The following is a 20,081-nucleotide window of genomic DNA, read 5'->3' as shown; positions in this document are numbered from 1 at the left end:
AATAAATAAATAATTTTAAAAAATGTTTGTACTACCCAAAGCAGTCTACAGATTCAAGCAAAATCCCTATCAAAATTTCAATGTCATTTTTCACAGAAATAGAACAAACAAACTTAACTTAAATACCTTGCACTCAAGTCATGATCCTGAGGTCCTGGGATGCAGTCCTGCATGATGCAGGAGATAGTCTGCTTCTCCTTCTTAGTCTCCATCTGCTCTTGCTCTGTCTCTCTCCCTTTCTCATAAATAAATAAAAATCTTTTTTAAAAATACACAATATATAAAGTACTCATTCTACTTAACACTAATAATAATGATGATAGTAAGAATAATTCAATTAAAAACGGGCAGAGGACCTGAATAGACATTTTTCTTAAAAGGATATACAAATGATCAAAAGACATGTGAAAAGATGTTCAATACAATTTATCAGGGAAATACAAATCAAAACTATAATGAGATATAAACTTACACCTGTCAGAATGACTAGAATCAAAAATACATATAATAACAAGTGTTAGCAAGAATGTAGAGAAAAAGGAACCCGTATGCTTTGTTGATGGGAATGTAAATTGGTGCAGCTACTCTGCAAAACATCATGAAAGATCCCTAAAAAAATTAAAATCGGAATTACCATATGATCCAATAATTCCAGTACTGGGGATTTACTCAAAGAATACAATACCTAAGACATGGAAGTAATTCCAGTGTCCATCCATAGGTGAATGAATAAAGAAGATATGGTATATATACACAATGGAACATTATTCAGCAGTATAAAAAGAATGAAATCTTGCCACTTGCAACAACATGGATGAACATGAGGGTATAATGTTAAGTAAAATAAGTCGGTCAAAGAAAGACAAATATCACATGATTTCACTCATATGGGGATTTAAGAAACAAAACAAATGAACAAAGGATAAAAGAGACAAACAAGAAAACAGATTCTTAAATACAGAGCACTGGTGGTTGCCAAAGAGAAGTATAGGGGGGTGGGTGAAATAGAGAAGACAGAGGGTATTCATATTGTGATGAGCACTGAGTAATGTAGAGAGTTTTTAAATCCTTATGTTGTACATTTGAAATTATTACCATGATATATTAATTATACTTTAATTGAAAAATAGGCAGAGGAAATACATACCCTAATTCCACAGAAGACAAAGAAATAGCCAACTGGTTCTTGAAAATTGCTCAGCATTACTAACCACTAGGAAAATGCAAATCAAAGCCATGATAAGTTTTCACCTCACAGGTGTTAGAACAGCTATTATCAAAAAGACAAGAAATAAGAAATGAGGATGTGGAGAAAACACTGTCAATGAGAATGTAAAGTGATATGGCCACTACAGAAAACAATATGGAATTTTCTCAAAAAATTAGCAACAGATCTATCATATGATAGATTTCATTTCTGAGCATATACCCAATGGAGATGGCCTCATTATCTCTAAGATATATCTATATTCCCATGTTCATAGCACCATCATAATAAGCAAAATATGAAAACAATCTAAGTGTCCATCATGGATGGATTATATATATATATATATATATATATATATATATATATATATATCACTCATATCTATACCGAATGAAATATTATTCGGCTTTTAAAGAAGGAAATCCTGTCATTTCAGACAACATAGATCATAGGTGAATCTGGAGGACTTTATGAGTAAGTGAAGTAAGCCAATCAGACAATGACAAATAGGGCAAAATATCACCTATATGTGAAATAAAACAACAACAAAACAACAAAACAAAAAGCAAAACAAAAAAGTCAAAATCATAGAAACAGAAAATAAAAAAGTAGTTGCTAGGGATTAGAGTGGGTAGGGAAAACAGGAAGAGGCTGGTAAAAGGGTACAAATTTTCAGTGATAAGATGAATAAAGACTGAGGACCAAACATATAATAAGATAACTACAGTTAATAACAAATTGAACTGTGCTAAGAGAGGGCCACCTGAGTGGCTCAGTTCGTTAAGCCTTGGAGTCTTGGTTTCTGCTTCGGTTATGATCTCATGGGTCATGTGATCGAGCCCATGAGTGTCGGACTTCGTGTTCAGCAGGGAGTCTACTTAAAGATTCTCTCCTTTGCCCCTCCCAACACTAGCACACTCTCTGTTTTTCAAATAAATATTACAAAAAAAAAATTAAAGGGTAGAACTTAATGTTCTTATATAGTGATAGGCATGTTAATTAATTCAATGGAGAAATCTCTTCACAATTTATAGCTGTATCACAGCATCATTGCACTAAATATCTCAAAATACATTTGTTAACTAAACCTTAATAAAATTAAAAATTTTAAGAACAAAAGCCAATAAGCAAACCAGACTTGGAAAAAATCATTTACCTATATGCTATAAGTAATAAATATGTCTTTAAGGATATATGTATTCATTTATAATAATAAACCCCATCAATATGAATAGCATTATAACAAATGATAGACTAAATCAAGATACCTTTATTTTTATCCATGGCTTGGTTATCTTAAAAAATAAAGATGTTTATCAGTATAATGTTACTGCAATGAAAGCAGAGCTTTCCTAGCCTATTATAAAGAATGAATACACAACCACATTTTTTTTTCTGATTTGTATTTTCCAAAGCCTACTTTTGAAGGGTTTGAAGGCCTCCTGAATTTAGTTACATCATTTTACTCTACAGAAGTAAAGCAATTAAATGCAGATTGCTTTCGTAGTAATTAAAATATGATGAAACCACATTTAAAATGAGGTAGCATTAGAGGAAGAGTTATTGCTTATATTCTGTGTATCTCCTGAGAATAGACTAAGCTAACTGAGTAGCAAGTTACTACTGTGAGCTTCAGGTATCACACCAGAGACCTAAAAATGAAAAAAGCAGACTTTGTGAATTCCATTGGGTGGTGATAATCCCTGGATCTGTGAAGAAAACAGTGACCAGGGGTCCTATTAATAGGATATGTTAGAAAAGGATTTTAAGAAAAAAAAAAAAACATTAATGAATAGATGCACATATAAAACCTAGAATTTCTAGGCCTTAGTTTTATAATTTGAAGAGTGAAGGAACTGGTGGCTTTTCTAACAATCCTAAAATTCCATACATTAACAAGATTCTAATGAATATAATGGTGGTTAAGAAATCCAAAAAATTTTATGGAATATAAAGAAATGAATGAAAAGTCATGATTTTGAATATACTCTAATCTAATATAATATCAGTTATTTTCTGATGGTATATAAATGATTAGTTAGTTCCTTGAAGTCAGTCAAAAGATGATTTAAGGTGACAACTTAAAGTGAATTCTGAAAATGTTTAACATAAAATTATAACCACAAAATATTAGAAAAATTGTGGAAATATAACAAGATGAATTCTAGTTAAATGTACCTATAAACACTTAACTAAATATTTTTTAAAAGATTTTATTTATTCATTCATGAGAAACACGGAGAGAGAGAGGCAGAGATGTAGGCAGAGGGAAATGCAGGCTCCCTGCAGGGAGCCTGATGCTGGACTTGTTCCCAGGACCTCAGAATCATGACCTGAACTAGGTAGATGCTCAACCACAGAGCCATCTAGGCGTCCTCAACTAAATCTTTTTTTTTATTTTAAGGTTTTATTTATTCATTCGTGAGAGAGACAGAGAGAGAGGCAAAGATATAGGCAGAGGAAGGAGCAGGCTCCCCTGTGAGGAACCCGATGTGGGACTCAATCCCAGGACCCCAGGATCACACCCTGAGCCAAAGGCAGATGCTCAACCGCTGAGCTATCCAGGCTCCCCTAAATCTTTAAAAATAATATAAAATGACTACCTTTTATGTATAAGTAAATTTTTAAAAGGGTAGAATTTAATGTTCTTATATAGTGATAGACATGTTAATTCAATGGAGAAATCTCTTCACAATTTATAGCCGTATCACAGCATCATTGCACTAAATATCTTGGAAATATATTTGTTAATTAAACCTTAATAAAATTTAAAAAATTATGTATGTATGTATAAGTACTGTTACGAATAAATCAAATGAAATTCCATTTCCAAGGATGATAAAAAATGACATGTCTTCTTATGAGTAACTTGACAAAATAAAAGCCATATTTTGAAAGGCTGTCAATTGAAGAAGTCAACAAAAGCAAGGAAGCCTTAACAAATTAAATTCTTGAGAGCTCTTGCTCATATGGAAGATCAGAAAGTCTTGAAAGTTGTGGACTGCATGTATGAGGTGGGCAGTGTACCATGTGCCATAAGTAACTATGCAAGGATGAAGGGAATAAAGCAGGTCTTGGATCTCATTAGGGAACTGTGAAATTGAGTGGAGTCTGGAAAAGCCACAAACACAAGAGCAGGTTCCTTTGTCCAATAACCTCTGTTCCAACCACATTAAAAAACAACCTGCAAAAGATGGCCTAGTAAGGACAGGGAAAGTGCAGATAAACTCTTCCAAATTAACTACTAACAGGATTATAAAGGCCTCCACTCAGGAATTGGGAGTTGGTGTAATTACAAGAGAACTCTATCTAATTAAATTTGAAATCCCAAACCAGCTGACCTTGACTGCAGAAGGAGTGAAAATGATTAGTAGCCTCCTCCACCCACACACACACTAACACCCAGAGATGAAAGGGTCTAAACTTTCTGGGAAATAAAATACAAATATGCTTCCATTTCCAATGAACTTTTACATACGATGTATAAAATACAATTAAATTGTGGATTAGAAATTTAGGGGATGTGTGGATACTCATAAAATATATCATTAAATATAATCTCTAAAAATAGATAAGCATAACAGCACATTAGATATTTAGAATAAAGAATCAATAAACTTGAAGATTGTAAATTTGGGAAATACATTTTATTATTATTATTATTAAAGCCAAGAGAGAGGGAAAAAAAGCAGACCAACAGGAAAACTCAAACCAGGGATGCCTGGATGGCTCAGCAGTTAAGCATCTACCTTCCATTCAGGGCATGATCCTGGAGTTCTGGGATCAAGTCCCACAATCAGGCTCCTCACATGGAGCCTGCTTCTCCCTCTGCCTATGTCTCTGCCTCTCTATCTCTCAGTGCCTTTCATGAATAAATAAATAAAATCTTACAAAAAAAAAAGAAAGAAAAGAAAACTCAAACCAGAGAATATGTTCAACTGGAAAGCCTTCAGCTATCCATTTTCCTTGGTAAACTCTAACCCACAAAATGCAATTTCCTCAATTTGCATGCTCTATGCCATCTACTTAGGAAATTTCTAGTGGAGTACTGTCTTGGTCTACACATCATATTCTTGTTTATCTTTTTTTTCTGTTTCTAACTTATTTGCTGATACAATATCAAAATCTGTTAATTATCTGAACGGATTTGTGAGAGGCAGCCTGTGAGATGGCTCCCAATGACGCCCAAATCCATGGAAGCATTTCTTACATAATTTCTTTCCTTAAGGGAGCAGATTGTGCCTAGGCACTTGTTTCTAAGAAACAGAATATGGCAAAAGAGAAGGAACACCATTTCTGAGATTAGGTTACAAAAATACTGTGACTTCTATCATGCTCACCCTTTCTCTTTTTCTTTCCCTCAGATGTTCTGAGGGAAGCCTGCTGATATGTTGTGTGCTGGTTGAAGAAAAGGTTTATGTGGCAAGAAACTGGCATCACTGGCCAATGGCTATCAAGGGACCAAGGCCTACCAGCAGCCATGTGAATAAGCTTGGATGTGATTTCTCCACCAGTGAAGTATTATGATACTTGCAACACCAATAGCACCTTAACTGCAGCCTTGTGAGAGATCCTAACCCAGCAATAAGCCCTACTAAGGCACACCCAGATTCCTAAGCTTCAGGAATTATGAGATACTAAATGTTTATCATTTGAAGGTGCAATTTTGGGGGGCTTAAGTGGGGTGGTGGTTATTCGTGATACAGAAGTAGGTAGGTGGAAAAAAAAGCCACCATAGGAAATGCCTAAAAATGTAGGTGAAGGCATGAAGGATACTGAGAATCATATAAGAGAAAACCTAAGTTGACTTAAAGAGACGGTTAGTAGAAATCTGATTTTGAGGATGCTGTCTAAATAGGAAGCAATGAAAATGGCTAAAAAAAAAAAAAAAAAAAAAAAGGAAGGGAAATGTCATCAGAAACTGAAAAAGAAAAGGGGTATCCCTTTGTGATGAAGTGACAAAGAGCTTAACTAAACTGCTTCCTGTAGTTGTGTGGAAGCTAAAAATACATCCAATGAATTTGGTCACCTAGCTAAGGGGACTTCCAAGCAAAGTATTGAAAATGCTGTCTCTTTTATTCTTGCCTCTTAATGTAACATTTCTTTAAGTGGCTCTTTTAAACCTGAAGAATTTTACCTCTCTGGAACAGATATGGGATTCTTTCAAAGTCCACCTAACCACCGTCTATGCATATAAACATGCATCAGTTATTTTTTTAGATATATTTTTTTTTACTCTAGTTTCCAAACCTATTAGTTTAAATTTTTTGGAAGCAATATTCCATTCCAACTATCAATGAACTCTGAGTGGTTATTTTTCAATTTAGAATGAGGAAATTGAATTTAAACAATATCTGTGATGAGACATTGAACCTAAATGGACTTTGAGTTAGAAAAACATACCCAACACAAAAATAAAAACAACTAAAAATGAAGTTTCCTTTTTAAATCTATTGATTTCCAAGGTTCAATTTTGAAGAAAAGTAAAGATAAGCAATTATAGGTCCAGTTAGAAAAATTATTGTCAAATCAACTCATTAAATGGCCACTCTCTCTTCAGCACACTACCATCTTTCCTTCTTCAGATAAATCTTCATTTGTGTGCAAAGCAATTCACTTAACCTTTCTAGGCCTCAGAGTGTCCTGCATAATAACTGTTTCATAGCACTGTTGTTTAATCAACATATTATTAGTGATTACACTTAGAACCAAACTTTGGCAAATAGTAGGAATGGTCAGTTGACGCTGAATCCATATAATTGCTGTGATAGAGATGGAGTAATCCTACTTCTTCAGATGAGCCATGATTTTGCATAATTTTTCCACTGATTCATTGATCTGAATTTCCTTTAACAAAATAAAACTAAAGGGCAGACCTAATAACACTATTTAAAAGTCCCCACTAATATTAAGGAAGGCACTTGTGATGAACCCTGACTGTTACACGTAAGTGGTGAATCGCTGAATTTTAATCCTGACAGCAATATTACACTATATGTTACCTAACAAGACTTAAATAAAAACTTGAAACAAACATAAAGCAGAGAGAATTATCTGAAAAAATAAAAGTCCCCTCAACCCTCCTGAAATCTCTTTCACTTCTTCTCGATCCCCCTTATCTGGCTCCACTTTTTATTTTTATCTGTAGATTTGATCATCTTCTAATTTAAGTTTACTGTACATTATGATTAGTTGCTGTTGTCTAACTCTTCTACAAAGTAAATGCATTTTGATGAGTACAGGATCTTTGTCTATTTTGCTAGATATCCAGAAACATACTTTACACATAGTTAATATTTAATAAATGTCAAATGATTAATAAAAAAATCTTCAATTATTTTCTAACAGCTAATAATTGTTTAACATACATACTCTAAGAACTTAAAGAAATTCAATACCTCTTAACCAACCAACTGGACCTAACTATCTACCTATAACCTATATCTTGCTTCACAATTTAGCTTGTCTGTAGAGATGATCTTCAGAACTACAGAAGGGTTCTGACTACACTGCTAGAAGTTTATACAAGCATAGATATTTTACCAATATTTGTTCATCCAAAACATGAGCAAAAATATTTTCCATTTATTTTTGTCATCTCCAAATCTTTCATCACTGTTTCACAATTACCAGAGTATGGATGTTTTACCTCTTTGTTTACTTTTATTCCTAGATATCTTATGGTTTTTGGTGCAATTGATTCCTTGATTACTCTTTCTGCTACTTCATTACTGGTGTATAGAAATGCAACAGATTTCTGTGCACTGTTTTTGTATGCCATGACTTTACTGAATTTATGTATCAGTTCTAGCTATTCTTTGGTGGAGTCTTTTGAGTTTTCTATATAGAGTATCACATAGTTGGCAAATAGTGAAAGTTTGATTTCTTTCTTACTGATTTGGATGCCTTTTTTTGCTTTCTGTTGTCTGATAATTGTGGCTAGAACTTTCAGTACAAATAACAGTGGTAAGAGTGGACATCCCTGTCTTGTTCCTGACTATAAAGAAAAAGTTTACTGTTTTTCACCATTATAGATGATACCCAAATCAATCTACACATTTAATGCATCTCTATCAAAATACCAACAGCCGAAACAAACAATCCAAAATATGTGTGGAACCATGTAAAGGCCAAGCAATCGTGAAATAGGAAAACAGAGCTGAAGGCATCACAAGTCTGGACTTCAAGTTAGATTACAAAGCTGCAGTGATCGACACAGTATGGTACTAGCACAAATACAAACACGTAGATCAATAGAACAAAATAGAAAACCAGAAATGGACCCACAACTACATTGTCAACCAATCTTTGACAAAGTAGGAAAGAGTATCCAATGGAAGAAAGCAGTCTTTTCAACAAATGGTTATGGGTCTTTAAAAAAAAAAAAGGGTGACACCTGGGTGGCTCAGTGGTTTAGTGCCTACCTTCAGCCCAGGGCATGATCCTGGAGCCCTGGGATTAAGTCCCACATCGGGCTTCCTGCATTGAGCATGCTTCTCTCTCTGCCTGTGTCTCTGCCTCTGTGTGTGTGTGTGTGTGTGTGTGTGTGTGTGTGTGTGTCTCAGGAATAAATAAGTAAAATCTTATTAAAAAATGGTTATGGGAAACCTGGACAGCAACATGCAAAATAATGAAACTGGACCATCTTCTTAAACAATACATACACAAAAAATAAATAAAAATGGATGAAAGACCCAAATGTGAGGCAAGAAACCACCAAAATCCTAGAGAAGAACATAGGCAGTAACCTCTTTGACACTGGCCAGAGCAAATTCTTTCTAGATATATTTCCTGAGGAAAGGGAAACAAAAGCAAAATTAAACTATCAGAATTCCATCAAGATAAATATCCTCTGCACAGTGAAGGAAGCAATGAACAGAACGAAACAGTAACCTACAGAATGGGAGAAGACATATGCAATGATATATCTGATAAAGGGTTAGTATACAAAATACATAAATAACTTATCAAACTCAACACTCAAAAAATGAACTAATCTAATTAAAGTGGACAGAAGACATGAATAGATATTTTTTCCAAAGAAGACATCCAAATGGCTGACACATGAAAAGATGTACATCATCACTCATCATCAGAGAAATACATATCAAAACTACAATTAGATATCACATGACACCTCTCAGAATGGCTAAAATCAACAACACAGGAAACAACAGGTGTTGGTGAGGATGTTGAGAAAGCAAAACCCTCTTGCACCATGGGTGGGAATGCAAACTAGTGCAGTGACTGTAGCACAGTATGGAGATTCTACAAAAAGTTAAAGAACTACTCTACCATCCTGAAATTGCAGTACTAGGAATTCACCCAAAGAATACAAAAATATTGATTTGAAGGGATACATGCACCACAATGGTTTTAGCAGCATTATTAACAACAGCCAAATTATGGAAAGAACCCAAATATCCAATCAAGAAAGATGGTGTGTGTGTGTGTATGTGTGTGTGTATGTATATATATGTGTGTATATATATATGTATATATGTATATGTCCATCTTTCTTGATATATATGTATGCACACATACATACACATATATATATGATGGAATATTACTGACCCATAAAAAGGAATTAAATCTTGCCATTTGTAATGATTTGGGTGGTGCTAGAGAGTATCATGCTAAGGAAAATAAGTCAGTCAGAGAAAGACAAATACCATGTGATTTCACTCATGTGTGGAATTTAAGAAACAAAACAAGGAGCAAAGGGGGAAAAAAAAGAGAGAGAGGCAAGCCAGGAAGGAGACTCTTAACTATAGAGAACAAATTGAGGGTTGCTAGAGGGGAGTTGGGTAAGGGGGATGAGCTAAATGGGTGATGGGTATTAAGGAGGGCACTTGTGATATGCTATGGCTGTTGTATGTAAGTGATGAATAATTAAGTTCTACACCTGAAACTAATATTACACTGTATGTTAGCAAACTGTAATTTAAGTGAAAATCAAAAAAAAAAATAAAGAGTATGGTAAACAAATTGTTGTATTTCTATTATGCAGACTCTACACTGCAAACAAATATTTGCTTCTTTGGAAAACCAACATCTTTCAATAACATGATATCATGAATTCCTTTAACTGCCTAAATTCCCAGTGTGGCTCATTCCCCATAAAATATTTTATTTTTGAAATTAGAAAATATTTTCTTAAGACATCTGAGTTTCTCAGCAGTATCCACCTCTCTCTCTCTCTTTCTCTCTCTCTGTCTCTTAAGAATAAATAAGTAAAATTTTAAAAAAGAAAAGATACTCTTATGTGAGAACCATAGTTTCAAACCCCTCTAGGTTATACCACTGCAAATATCACAGTTCTAAATAGCCAATGTGGCTAGCAGGTGCCATGTTGGTAGCCTCAGCAAAAACAAAACCTTTGGACTTCCCTTATCTAGTTATTCTTTGATAATCTAACTCAAACACACGGTAGTAATATTTTTCCTGCATCTATTGCTCACTTTTTCTAGTTACTGCCTAGGAACAGATTGGCCTTCATCATGTTAACTAATACACTGTGGTCCTGAACACTAAGCTTTTGGTTTATTCCAAATAGTTTAGTTACTTGTGTAAATTCCAAAGTCCTTTACAGCACCAGAGTATTTAAATTTTCCCAAATATTTGGCCATATTCTAAATAAAAAAATCATGGGACTCCTGGGTGGGTTAGTGATTGAGCGTCTGCCTTCAGCTCAGGGCGTGATCCTGGAATTCCGGGATCGAGTCCCACATTGGGTTCCCTGCATAAAGTCTGCTTCTTCCTCTGCCTAGGTCTCTGCCTCTTTCTCTGTGTATCTCATGAATAAATAAATAAAATCTTTAAAATAAATAAATAAATAACAAAATCATGATAACACAATTACAAAGCACTATATATTGATGGCATGCATATTATGTTTATCACTCATTTACTTTTAAAATTACATCATCCTACAAGTATTAAGGGAAGAATAGCATGAAACAGACCCTTCAAGAACATTTACATAACTCAGACATTCCTATATAATTCTAAGGAAATAATAATACGCCATTTTTGTTTATGCATATCTATTCAATCATTTGGTTAAATTTCCACCAATTAATTGTAATTTTCTTTAGGTCATCAAAAATAAATTTTGTATGTAATCATCCATAGTAGCTATTTACCTAATGGATATCATGGAGTTTAACCACAAGAGTACTTCATATTGCAGTTGTCCAGCTTATAGGTATTTATTTTAAAATCAATTTGGTTTAAAATGAAAGCTATTTCAATTATTTAAATGTTTCCTACTTTCCTTTTTGTGGTAAACAGTGTGAGCTGTTGTTTAGTTTCTTTCCCACCTAGCCATTAACCCCCTGGCAGTAAATAAAAACAAGAACAAACAAACAAAAAACACCTCAATCTATTGGTCAAACTAAGAGTCTTGGTTCGTCACTGCTCTAGTGTTCTTAAATGAAAATTTGTCTTGACATTAATTTGTTTATACAAAGAAGAAACTGAGCAGTCTATTGTATGTATAGATGTATGTTTAATAGAAATTGATCTCTAAATATTGTGAGTCAACTTATCATGTGAAAGTTTATTATCAAAATATCTGAGAATACCAGGATACAAAATCAATGTATAGAAATATATTTCATTTCTATACACCAATAATGAAACAGAAGAATGAGAAATTAAGGAATCGATCCTACTTAAAATTGCACCAATGCAATTCATGGAAATGCAAACTGCTACAGTCATTCTGGAAAACAGTATGAGGATTCTACAAAATGTTAAAACAGAACTACCCTACCATCCTTGTATTTACCCAAGAAATACAAAAATACTAATTCAGAGGGATACATGTACCCCGAGGTTTACAGCAGCATCTTAACCAAAATTTGGAAAAGCCCAAATGTCCAAGAACTGATGAAAGGAAAAAGAAGATGTGATGTGTTTGTGTATGTGTTTGTAAATATATACGGAATAATTAATCATCAAAAAGAATAAAATCTTGCAATTTGCAAGGACATACATGGAGCTAGAGTATATTACACTAAGCAAAATAAGTCAGTCAAAGACAATTACCATATGATTTCACTCATATGTGGAGTTTAAGAAACAAATGAGCAAAAGGGAAAAGAAGAGAGGCAAATCAAGAAACAGACTCTTAACTACAGAGAACAGACTGATGGTTGCCAGAGGGAAGGTAGGTAGGAGGACAGGTTAAATAGGTTATTGGGATTAAGGAGTGTACTTATTGTGATGAGCACTGCATGATATATGGAAGTGTTGAATCACTATACTGTACACTTGAAACTCATAATATTACTCTGAATGTTAACTAGCTGGAATTTATTTTTTTAAAGATTTATCTGTTTGTTTTGGAGAGAGGGAGAGAGAACAGGAGGGAAGGATAGAGGAGAGGGAAGGGGAGAGAATCTCTAGCAGACTCCGTGCTGAAAGCAGAGCCCCATGCAGGGCTTGATCTCACAACCCTGAGATCATGACCCGAGCTGAAATCAAGAATCAAACAATTAAGCAATCAAGAGTTTAAGCAACTGAGCCACCCAGGCATCCCACTAACTGGAATTTAAATTAAAACTTTTTTAAAAATCTGAGAATTAAAAAAAATAAAATAAAAAAAATAAAAATCTGAGAATATTTTCAATAGGATGCCTAGAGACCAAATAACCTTTATCTTAAAAAGCAAGGAACTTGTCCAAAATGTATTTATGAAAAAAAATGTATTTATGTATAAAAAATGAATTGAAACACCACAAACAGTTACCACTAGAAAGCATTTCTAAGCATTTTATGGAAAATATAAAGCTTAAGGAAAGTGATTGAAGTAAATATCAACTAGCTTCTACCAAATTATGATTCTTTCCATCCAAAGGAGAAAAAAGAAAAAGAGTTGGTAAAAGTCATTGGTCCTTTCTAAGAGTCACATACCCAAAGTTCAAGTCAAAGCACAGTGGTGCAGAGCAAGGACCAGACTGGGAGAGTAAGCAGGAAATCGAGATTTCAGGAACTGCCAGGATATCATGCAAATGTATTTGTGCTTTATTGAGTAGGTCACCTCAATTTACATGCAATGGAGAACAAGATAAGTGACTTTGACACAACTAGCCACTTTTATTGGTAAGGGAGTCAGGTAGAGAGGAAGGCAATTCCCCAAATAATTTCAGGAAAATAAAATATGAGGACTAAAATGATTCAGCTTAGCAATAGATTTCTGTGATGAGCTTGGCTTCTCAGAAAACCCTTCTCTAGTTACTAGTCTCAGAAGAGTGCCAAAGGGAGACATGCGGGGCATCTGCAGCAGTTTGCAATGCCATGTTTCTTTTTTCTTTTTTCTTTCTTTTTTTTTTTTTTTTTGCAATGCCATGTTTCTTAATTACTGAAAGGATCATTATTAATTTATCATGTTGAAGTTTGAGAGAACTCTTCTAATAAAACCATTCTTTTACATGCTGGTTTTAGACTAATTGAAAAGTAAAATATAAATAATAGAGATAGAGATTAAAACCTCTTAAAATGGACATTTGTAAGTGAGGCTTATTCATAAGGTCAAGTAATCTTCTGAATATCAGGATTAGACAGTGAATATAGAACAGTTCTTCATACTAGATTAAAAAATACTTCTCCCACAGGCAAGGCCATATCTTTAAGCTCACCTCATTACCATGAGTGATTGAAAGAAAGCACATTTTCCCAGGCATATTAGCTTCTAAAATATAAAGTAGCTGGGTGATGTGTTCTGATTCCTCTGTCAACCTCACCAATAACATAGGCCATTCCATCAAAGGTGAGGAAGAAGTATATTTCCTCAAAAATCTCATTTCTACTTTAGGTACGATTTCTCATAAATTTCATTAACATTGATTGCAACAATTGTCTTTTATCCTCAGTCTGTAGACAATGTACACAACCTCGTAGCCGATTAATACATTTATTTCATGTTCGTGACTGATTATGACATTTAATATAATATTAACTGAAACATAAGCACTTTCATTTTGGTCTCAAGACTGAACAATATCTTCTATGAATCTATTAGTATGGTTGTTATTATAAAACAATGAGGGTTATTGTTCATTAACACAGGAAACCTCAGGTTGATGAGTACATAGTCCATTTAGCAAAACAATGATCTCATGGCCTTAGGTAACCTTTTTTGATGTTCCCCTTATGTTGCAAAATTACTGCAACAGATCCAAGCTACATTTCCAATGAGTCAAAGATATCTAAATACAGAAATGAGAGGAATTCTATTTTTGCATCACTTTCTTTTATAAGAGATTATAATTCTCCCTAGAAGCATAATACATGACACTAACATATTCTCTTTGTTCACAAAGGCCTGCATTTAATCACATATCTGGTATTCTACCGTCAACAATAGCTAGGAAAGTGAGTACCTGACATTTTCCTGTCTACAGAGGGAGGTAGTCATTCCCAGAAAGAAGAGTGGGAGGTGGGCTTTTTGTAAGCAAACAACAATGCCTGCCATTGTCTTTGCCTATTTTGCATATATAATTACCTAACTTTTTTTTTCTTTGCTTATGAAAAATATCATATTGAACAAGCACACATATACATTTGTAACATATCTATATAAATAAAGAAAAAGAAAATAGATTGTTTTATGTCTGCCATTAGTGCAGATTATGAGTTGGCATGAAAAGTGCTATGCAAAGAGAGACCCATATATTTGAATGAGAAAGTCAGCCAGAAGGGAATCTAAAAGATTCATTTGGGAAAAGCCCTCATAAAAGTGGGGGGGAGTGGGAAGAAGAAAATAATACGGTATCAGGAAAAATAGAAAAAATTTTCTCCCATCCCATAAAGAAGCCTACTGGTTTCTGGTGTTCAATGGGAGACATATCCTGCAGGTCCTGAAAGTGCAGAGATTAGTACATTTTGGGGGGAGGGGGTAAGGAGCATGAGTAAAGGATAGAGAACAACTATCAGATGTCTCAGGGCAGGTATTAGAGATTTAGAGATATGGTCACCAAAAAAGAAAAACTACACACAGAGTCAATAAGAATACAGTGTTTGAGTTATCACCCATAAGACCTTCCACTCGAATACTTTTGTTTCATGCTGTTTTGGATACTACAATAAATGAGACATATATGACATTTACTTCTGAGCTTTCTCTCCTGTCTATAGACAAGTCAATTTTGTATCTAGTTTTTATGTGCACTATTTGCATAAATTATTTAATTAAACTGGTACCATTTGACTCAAGGCCTCAGGCACACGGGAATATTAGGCAAAATACTTTCTGTGGACTCAGAGCTAAAGTTTCAGGAATCAGCCAAGGACCAGTGGTGAAGACAAGCCTTTCTGGGGGAATATGCAAAATATGAGCAACCCTGGCTCACAGAATCAACTCTTTCCTTCACAGTTCACTGCTTCCATGCAATGGCCTAGTTTCTCTTATAGCAAAATAAATTATTCTGACCGCCTATATCTAGCGAAACATTTATATTACAGATACAGTAATAGTATCAGCATGAATATGCCTAACATTTGGGGGAGCTGGTATGAGGTAGAGATAGATTTAAACATATTCATTCTACAAAGCCATGGCATTTTTTATATTTTTATATTAATTTGATTCCTTCCTCTCCTGATCTACAGTCATATGTCAAGATAAACTTGTGCAGAACTACCAAGCATAGAAAATAACCGATGATTAGCTAAATTTAAATTCAGTTTTTCCTCAGGCCAGTCATTTTCAATCAGCATTACCTCCTGAAGAGGCATTATTTGACCTCAACATATTTGATCATGATTAAGCCATTTGAAGTTTTCCCTGACCTTACTGATGCTTTTTATTGATTTTTTTCCTCCATTCTTTTGTAACTCCTCTATATTTCCTCACTGATATCTTAGATTCATTAATCCTTTCTTCTGAAATATGTAATGTACTGTTGAACTTAGCCTGGATATTGTCATCTAACACATCATTGATTTCATGTTGTTTTTTTTTTTTCTTTTCCACATTTAATATTTCTGTCCCATTTTGAGCATGTGAAATGGGACATGCTAAAATAACTGCTTTAAAGTTTTATTTGCTATTTCTACCTTTTCATCAGTTCTGGTTCTATTTTGATTACTTTTTAACATATTTTTTGTATTTTTTTGTTGGTTGTCAGACATTTTGTATTTTACTTTTTTGGATGCTAGAAAATTTTCTATTGCTATAAGTATTCTTGATCATTACTATTGTGAATCATGTTTTAGTGAACATGGAGCAACAGATGTCTTTTCAAGATACCGACTTCAATTCTTTGGATAAATATTTGAGATTCAGTTATCTGGAACCTCTACAAGATAGTAAGCAGGTGCAAACTGTTGGGATTGCCTTGTTTTCCATACTGCAGAGAATGTTCTTCATTGCCTGATGTCAGGTGTTCAAAACTTTTGTAACATACATTATGCTTATTGCTTTTCATTTGTATTAAGTGAGAGAGTAAATCTGATTTCTGTTTCTCCATACTAATTGGAAAAGAAAGTTCCCTTTTCTCTTTTTTTAAAAGGTTTTTGATGTTGTTGCTGTCGTTGTTTTACAGAAGTGTTGTTACAATACTACTGTTGTAACAAATAAATATAATCTTGGTGGCTTGAACATAAAAACATATTATCTTATTTCTGTTGGATGAAAGTACAACACAGGTCTCTGAACTCAAATCAAGTATAGGGAATGCTATATTCCATTCTGGAGGCTGCAAGGGAGATCCATTTCCCTTCCTTTTCCAGATTCCAGAGGCCACTGACATTCCTTGATTCATTACCTTCTTTCTCCATATTCAAAATTAGCAACTGGGGGTTATGCCCTTTACATAGAACATCACTCTGAGGTTTCTAATTTCACATCAATTTCTCTGGCTCTGACTCTCCTCTGGCCTACCTCTTCTACTAAGGACATTGTGAATTCATTATGCCCTCCTGGATACTACAGAATAATCTACATTCTTATTAGGAACTTTAATTCAAATTATACAATCATAATATCCTTTTTGCTACTTAATATAACATAATCATGGTTCCAGGTATTAGAAAGTATACATCTTTTAGGGTCACAATTCTGCCTACCATGACAAGATGGAGTTAGGTCTTTCTTTTTTAATCCATTGTTAAAATCTTTGTTTTTTAAAATTCATTGTTAAAATCTCCATTTTTAACACAGAAGAGTCTGAACACTGTACATATAATGTATTTATATAGTTGTTACATTAGTTCATAATCTTGTTATTTGTTTTTAATTTTTTATTCTGTTATTTTATCCAGTTTATGCTTTTAATAAAATGCATATATTAATTTCATTTTATCACTTTCAGTATGTTATATAGCTCTGATTTCACATCATTTTACTTATTTTAGTTGTTGCATCTGTGATATTGACTAATTTTTCTCCTGCTTATGGGTTATGTTTGGAATACTAATTTGTTGAGCACCAGGATTTTGTTGTGTTTAAGTATTTCGATTTTTAACAGGATGTTCAGTTACATGCAAATCAGCTTAGTATTTTTAAACCTCATTATTAAGTTTTATTTTCTGGCATGACTAGAAAGATTTTGTTTTTGAGCTAGTTTAGTTCAACGATTCAGCTGACTCAATTGCCTTATTCATTTTCACTCTATTCAGGTTTTCTATTTCTCCATAGTCATGGTGGGTTGTATGTTTCTAGAAACATATCCGTTTATTCACCATCTTTACTGATGACTACAAGACTCTGGGAATTGGTCCACTTAGAGATTTGCAGTTGTGGCTTTCTCCACTAGTTGTTCTTTGCTTGGGTTTGTGTATTCTCGCCTGTGCATGAGCAGATCAGTTCTTAGCCAAAACAAAACAAAATAAAAATGCTCATGTCTAACTCTGTGCATTTCAGGAAATTCTTTTCTGTATATTTCCCTCTCTGTGGCCCTTTTGCTCCACAAACTACTGCTACATGATCCTCTCCAAACTCCAACCTCTGTTTCCTCAAAATCAGCAAGCCTGTCACAGCTGGCTTGCTTTCTCACTTTTTGCACCTGCAATCATGGTATAGAAAAGCCTTCTAGACAGGGAGTGATGTCATTATAAAACTTACCTTGCTTGTTTGTATTCTCTCAGATTGCTATCTTCTCCCACCTGTTGTCTAATATTAGAGTAGTATTATCATTTTTAAATTTAGATTCTCTTATTGTTTACTGACGAGGACAAATCTTGTACCAGTTATGTCATGTGAACACCATCATCTTTGATCTTTCCAGGGTTTTCTGGTATATTAATCAGTGAAAATTCTAGGGTTTTTTTCTATTGTATTCCAATGACATTTTCAGTAATTCATGGTGCCTCCCAGACATTTATATGTACTCTGAAAAATCTATTGCTCGTGGATTCCAAATATAAAGGCAGAATCGTCTATATATTTTATATGCTGTGTATTTATACAATAACTCTGAAGTCCTCCGTGTTTGATCAACAAAATGTGTTAATGGGCTACTTTAAAATTTCTGGCTAATGTGAAAACATTGGGCTTTAAAACATGCTTTCATTTTATGCCCAACAGGCACATGATGCAAAAAGCTAAATTGTCATGACATTAATTAAATGTAAAATGGAATAGACAAGGTTTCAAAGTGAAGATGATAGTTTTGCAAAACATAACTATACTGTATTCATTTATTTAATGATTTTTAAAGTGCTCTTTTAATAGCATGCTTCCAGCCATCAACTGAGTTTCAGTTGACACTAATCTAATCTACGGATTATTCAGAAAGTGAGACTGATCTCCCTTGTTAAAGAATAGGAATAGTCAATCATCCTGAAGCAATGAAACCCATAGACTTGGAAAGCATTTTCCCATTTGGTTATTTTTCCCAAGAGTTCACTGATGCACACCAATAACAATAATAAAATGTACACCAAAATATTTATTTAAATAAATGTCAAAAATAAAAATATATATATATATTAGGAAGCAAATGATTGTAATCCCAGTAGTACCATTCTCTAATGAAAATTTATTTAAACATTTATTTAATTTTTTTCAAAACAAAACTAAATCTTGGCCTTTGGAAGAATTACCCAGCGTCTTTGGAGAATCCTTTCTGTGAGAGCGATGTGAACAAGATGAAAAGATTTAATCTCCCCAGGACGGCTGGGTGGCTCAGTGGATGAGCCTCTGCCTTTGGCTTAGGGCATGATCCTGGAACCCACATTGGGCTTTCCACAGGGAGCCTGCTTTTCCCTTCTCCCTCTGCCTATGTCTCTGCCTCTCTCTTTGTCTCTCATGAATTAAAAAAACAAAACAAAACAAAACAAAAACACTTAAAAAAGATTTAATCTCCCCAAAAGTTGTAGAAGTGAAAATGTGAACATCGAGCACAAGACTGAAGACCTAGATGCTAATTTTCCATGATGAAGTAAAACCTAGATTAGGTAATTACATGTTATAATAGAAAAAGGAAAAATCACATATATTAGGGTTACATTTCATAATGATAAAAATGAAAAGAAACACTAAAAGCAGTCTTATGTATGAGATATACAACAGGCTTCTTTCAACTATAGAGTTAGATTAAAAGTAACAAAGACAAAAATAAATGTTTATTAACAAACCTAGGTGTGTCTGAGGGGCTCAGTTAGTTAAGCATCTGCCTTTGGCTCAGGTCATGATCTCAGGGTCCTGGGATCAAGCCCCGTGACCTGTAGCGCTCCCTGCTCAGCCGTGGAGTCTGCTTCTCCCTATTCCTCTGCCCCAGCCCTGTGTGCTCCTCCCCGCCCCCCGTCTCCCTCTCTTGTTCACTCTCTCAAATAAATAAAATCTTTGAAAAAATCATCTAATATCTTTTGTAATTATCTGAAATATTAATATTTTCTGCTTTAATTTTTTAGTTTATTT

General features: G+C 34.1%; 1 long non-coding RNA gene across 1 annotated transcript in view; it reads left to right on the top strand.

The window, feature by feature from the left end:
- LOC144320065 (uncharacterized) overlaps positions 1-5,858 on the top strand; it is a 56,369-nt gene extending 50,511 nt beyond the window's left edge. Inside the window, exon 4 of the long non-coding RNA XR_013385650.1 lies at positions 5,575-5,858. This is a non-coding gene — a long non-coding RNA (uncharacterized LOC144320065). The remainder of the gene's footprint in view (positions 1-5,574) is intronic.
- The last annotated feature ends 14,223 nt before the right edge of the window (positions 5,859-20,081 follow it).

Source organism: Canis aureus, chromosome 9 (genome assembly GCF_053574225.1).
Source record: "Canis aureus isolate CA01 chromosome 9, VMU_Caureus_v.1.0, whole genome shotgun sequence".
NCBI lineage: Eukaryota > Metazoa > Chordata > Mammalia > Carnivora > Canidae > Canis > Canis aureus.
Note: the sequence above shows the minus strand (reverse complement) of the source record. Positions and strands in the feature narration are given on the sequence as shown.